The sequence below is a fragment of the Dermochelys coriacea genome, chromosome 2 (genome assembly GCF_009764565.3).
Source record: "Dermochelys coriacea isolate rDerCor1 chromosome 2, rDerCor1.pri.v4, whole genome shotgun sequence".
In the NCBI taxonomy this organism is placed as follows: domain Eukaryota; kingdom Metazoa; phylum Chordata; order Testudines; family Dermochelyidae; genus Dermochelys; species Dermochelys coriacea.
In genome coordinates this window covers 143,438,235-143,444,297 of record NC_050069.1, presented here as the reverse complement: position 1 = coordinate 143,444,297, position 6,063 = coordinate 143,438,235, and positions in this window count along the sequence as shown.

Here is a 6,063-nt window from a genome sequence, read left to right as displayed (position 1 = left end):
TGAAACGAGGTGAAAACCCTGCTTATTTCTTAGGTAAAGAAGGGTCCTGGTGAGCACACAGTGAGAGAAGGGGAGAAGAATGTCAAACAGCCACTGGAAAAGGTTAAAAAAATAGCAGCGAATTATGGATAGTGTTTACTGTAATAGGCCAACATTTTTAAAATATATGCTTACATCTACCAACTACTTATACTTTCCAGCACCAATTGATTTGTATTGGTGAAACAGGTAGTCACATGTACAAGTGGTATGGCGCTTGCATGCACAAGTACGTGTTTGCACACACCTAGGTATTGCTCAAGCAAATGTGTTTTCAATTATCAGTTTGCTCTCATAGGCACATATTTATAGATACAGCTAAGGCACCTATGTTTGAAGATTTGGCTGAATATATTTTAAATAACTATACCTTTAAAATATATAAGGAGTACTTGTGGCACCTTAGAGACTAACAAATTTATTTGAGCATAAGCTTTCGTGAGCTACAGCTCACTTCATCGGATGCATTCAGTGGAAAATACAGTGGGGAGATTTATATACATAGAGAACATGAAACAATGGGTGTTACCATACACACTGTAACCAAAGTGATCACTGAAGGTGAGCTATTACCAGCAGGAGAGCAGGGCGGTGGGGACACCTTGTATAGTGATAATCAAGGTGGGCCATTTCCAGCAGTTGACAAGAACGTCTGAGGAACAGTGGGGGGTGGGAGGGGGATAAACATGGGGAAATAGTTTTACTTTGTGTAATGACTCATCCACTCCCAGTCTCTATTCAAGCCTAAATTAATTGTATACAGTTTGCAAATTAATTCCAATTCAGCAGTCTCTCGTTGGAGTCTGTTTTTGAAGTTTTTTTGTTGAAGTATTGCCACATTTAGGTCTGTAATCGAGTGACCGGAGAGATTGAAGTGTTCTCCAACTGGTTTTTGAATGTTATAATTCTTGACGTCTGATTTGTGTCCATTTAATCTTTTATGTAACACCCATTGTTTCATGTTCTCTGTGTATATAAATCTCCCCACTGTATTTTCCACTGAATGCATCCGATGAAGTGAGCTGTAGCTCACAAAAGCTTATGCTCAGATAAATTTGTTAGTCTCTAAGGTGCCACAAGAACTCCTTTTCTTTTTGTGAATACAGACTAACAAGGCTGCTACTCTGAAAACTGTCATTATGCAAGGCACTAAATTTAGCCGTATGGAGTGGAAATCTATCAACTTCATGAAAAAACTCATACAGATACAGACAGACATCATCTTCCTTTCCAAATGCAAACAGATGGACATCACACCAAAAGGCCTGAAGGTAAAAAATCTATTACAATCTACATACCACACAGATTATGCTGACAGCTTGTGCCCACACTCTCAACGAAACTGTGGAACCACCTGATCAACATCCTCTACAGCAAACAGGGAAAGATTAAGAATGAGCTCTCAAAACTGGATACCCTCACAAAAAAACAACCTTCCACACAAACTTCCTCGTGGCTGGACTTTACAAAAACTAGACAAGCCATTTACAACACACACTTTGCTTCTCTACAAAAGAAAAAGGACACTAAACTATCTAAACTATTACATGCCACAAGGGGCCACAACAGTGGTTCCCTTAACCCACCCAGCAATATTGTTAATCTATCCAACTATACTCTTAGCCCAGCAGAAGAATCTGTCCTATCTTGGGGCCTCTCCTTCTGTCCCTCCACCTCCACGAACATGATACAGTTCTGTGGTGACCTAGAATCCTATTTTCGATGCCTCCGATTCAAGGAATATTTCCAACACACCTCTGAACAACGTTCTAACCTACAGAGAGCTTCCTACCAAGACTACAAAAAGAAGGATTCTGGGTGGACTCCTCCTGAAGGTCAAAACTACAGACTGGACTTCTACATAGAGTGCTTCCGCCAACGTGCACGGGCTGAAATTATGGAAAAGCAGCATCACTTGCCCAATAACCTCAGCCGTGCAGAACACAGTGCCATCCACAGCCTCAGAAACAACTCTGACATCATAATCAAAAAGGCAGACAAAGGAGGTGCTATCGTCATCATGAATAGGTCAGAATATGAACAAGAGGCTGCTAGGCAGCTCTCCAACACCACTTTCTACAAGCTATTACCCTCTGATCCCACTGAGGGTTACCAAAAGAAACAACACCATTTGCTCAAGAAACTCCCTGAAAAAGCACAAGAACAAATCCGCACAGACACACCCCTGGAACCCCAACATGGTGTATTCTATCTGCTACCCAAGATCCATAAACCTGGAAATCCTGGACACACCATCATCTCAGGCATTGGCACCCTGACAGCAGGATTGTCTGGCTATGTAGACTCCCTCCTCAAGCCCTACGCTACCAGCACCCCCAGCTATCTTCGAGGCACCACTGACTTCCTGAGGAAACTACAATCCATCGGTGATCTTCCTGAAAACACCATCCTGGCTACTATGGATGTAGAAGCCCTCTACACCAACATTCCACACAAAGATGGACTACAAGCTATCAGGAACAGTATCCCCGATAATGTCATGGCAAACCTGATGGCTGAACTTTGTGACTTTGTCCTCACCCATAACTCTTTCACATTTGGGGACAATGTATACCTTCAAATCAGCGGCACTGCTATGGGTACCCACATGGCCCCACAGTATGCCAACATTTTTATGGCTGACTTAGAACAACGCTTCCTCAGCTCTCGTCCCCTAATGCCCCTACTCAACTTGTGCTACATTGATGACATCTTCATCATCTGGACCCATGGAAAGGAAGCCCTTGAGGAATTCCACCATGATTTCAACAATTTCCATCCCACCATCAACCTCAGCCTGAACCAGTCCACACAAGAGATCCACTTCCTGGACACTACGGTGCTAATAAGCGATGGTCACATAAACACCACCCTATACCGGAAACCTATGGACCGCTATTCCTACCTACATGCCTCCAGCTTTCATCCAGACCACACCACACGATCCATTGTCTACAGCCAAGCTCTACAATATAACCGCATTTGCTCTAACCCCTCAGACAGAGACAAACACCTACAAGATTTCTATCATGCATTCCTACAACTACAATACCCACCTGCTGAAGTGAAGAAACAGATTGACAGAGCCAGAAGAGTACCCAGAAGTCACCTACTACAGGACAGGCCCAACAAAGAAAATAACAGAACGCCACTAGCCATCACCTTCAGCTCCCAATTAAAACCTCTCCAACGCATCATCAAGGATCTACAACCTATCCTGAAGGACGATCCATCACTCTCACAGCTCATGGGAGACAGGCCAGTCCTTGCTTACAGACAGCCCCCCAATCGGAAGCAAATATTCACCAGCAACCACACACCACACAACAGAACCACTAACCCAGGAACCTATCCTTGCAACAAAGCCCGTTGCCAACTGTGTCCACATATCTATTCAGGGGACACCATCATAGGGCCTAATCACATCAGTCACACTATCAGAGGCTTGTTCACCTGCGCATCTACCAATGTGATATATGCCATCATGTGCCAGCAATGCCCCTCTGCCATGTATATTGGTCAAACTGGACAGTCTCTACGTAAAAGAATAAATGGACACAAATCAGACGTCAAGAATTATAACATTCAAAAACCAGTTGGAGAACACTTCAGTCTGAGTGAGAGACTGCTGAATTGGAATTAATTTGCAAACTGGATACAATGAATTTAGGCTTGAATAGAGACTGGGAGTGGATGGGTCATTACACAAAGTAAAACTATTTCCCCATGTTTATTCCCCTCCCACCCCCCACTGTTCCTCAGATGTTCTTGTCAACTGCTGGAAATGGCCCACCTTGATTGTCACTACACAAGGTGTCCCCACCGCCCCGCTCTCCTGCTGGTAATAGTTCACCTTCAGTCATCACTTCGGTTACAGTGTGTATGGTAACATCCATTGTTTCCTGTTCTCTATGTATATAAATCTCCCCACTGTATTTTCCACTGAATGCATCTGATGAAGTGAGCTGTAGCTCACGAAAGCTTATGCTCAAATAAATTTGTTAGTCTCTAAGGTGCCACAAGTACTCCTTTTCTTTTTGCGAATACAGACTAACACGGCTGCTACTCTGAAAACTTTAAAAATATATGTCAAGGAATGATTTTACCAACGAATATTTTACACTGTACTTTAAATATTATGAGACAGATTTTCTCAGGCCCAACTTCTACACCCATAAATTCAATGTATATATACAAATTACTATTCACATGTGCACATTCCTATGTGTATGCACAGATCCCAGTTTGCAGAGATGGAATGGGATTTGGACACCTGCAAAAGGGTATATGTACTTTTGTAGGTGTAGTTTTGAAAAACTGATCCTAAGATAATTTATAAAAATATAAATTATAAATATAAATATAAATATAAAAATTGCACCAATTTTAAAGGCACAGTAAGGCCTAGTTCTCTTCTCTGGGTGCCAGCGCTGCCTTACGTGGCTGTGTAGTTGTGGCACCAGCTCTGGGAAGTGAGCTCTCCCAGAGCTGTAAAAAAGCACCCCCATGAGGGGAGTAGCTACCAGTGCTGGTGCACTGTCTACATTGCCACATTACAGCGCTGAAACTTGCAGTGGTCAGGGGGGTGTTTTTTCACACACCTGAGCGAGAAAGTTGCAGCGCTGTAAAGTGGCAATGTAGACAAGGCTTGAGGCTACACTACTGTAACTCTATCACTCTCAGTGGAGTTACTACTGATTTACAAAGGTGTGAGAAATAAGTAAGTCCTTCAGTGATTAATGCACTACTCAGCTGAGTTGGACACATTCAGCTAAATTGTCCGATTGCTTAATTAGCCATACTTTCGGTTAATCCCTTTATTGTAATTGGCTAATCTGATTAACTGTATCCTATACAGAATATTAAACACTAGACAGGAAATAGCCCAAAACTTTCATTAGCTCAGTAAGAACACACGAAAAACAAAACTGAGTGTTAAAATAGAAAATCAACAAAACTGATTCAGAATCAAATTTTTCAGAAAGAAACCTGAACTGGAAGAGGCTGTTCTCATTTTAGATCACCTTGTCCAGTCTCCTGCCTGTGTGGAATTATCCCCTACAGTACAATCTTAAATAATCTGTCCCATCAAATTTTAAATAATTCTAGAGAATGAATTTATGCCTCTTCCCTAAGAAGATTATTTCAATCTAACACAGCTCACTTTTAGTAAAGGTTTCCTGATTCTCAGCAAATAGCACTTCTAAAGCTTGTAATGGCAATCACTGTAAACTAGAGCTGGTTGAAATTTTACAACCATAATGTTTTCTTGATCAAAGTGAAATTATGTCAAAATCAGTTTTTGTCATGAGAAAATATTGAATTTTACAACAGGAAATTTAGATACAAAAAATATCCTGTCAGTGGCAGAGCTTCTTTCTAGCCTCCCTCCCATCCCTGTTTGGAACTGGAAAATGTAAATTTTTTATTAAAGATAATGTTAAAAAAAGATTATATAGTACACAGGTTAAGAAAAGAGTGTCTGTACATCTGGGCATAGAGCTTAGATTATCCACAAATACAAAGGTTTTTTTTTTAAAGTCATAAGATACATATAGTGCATAATCAGCAATAACCCAAAGTTAGGTGAATAAATTTAAGAATAGTTTAGTTATTAGCATCCAAGTATTCGGGTACATCACTCATTAAAAATTATGCAGAGAGTTGGTTGCAGAAAGCAAATACAGTAATGAGTGAAGATAGTCTCTCAGTAATTGAGCATCCACTTTCAGGCCAAAAACTGTTCCTGGTTATACTTTAGATTTAAACAAAGGCTACTAGGAGGAAAGGAGAAATAACCAGGGGAGCTCCAAAATTTCCACTTTCCTTCCATCACCAAGATCATAAGAAAATAATTGTTTTCCTGAAGTTCAAGTTCCCAGCACTGACCTTCAGAGATACAGTTGGGAATGAGTTACTCACTAGCAGCTGAGAGAAGTAAACACACTGTGCCCTATGATGAATGAAAGTGTAGTTAATGCTTAAGATTGAGAGTAGAAAATAAAGAGCAGGGCTCAAAGCTAT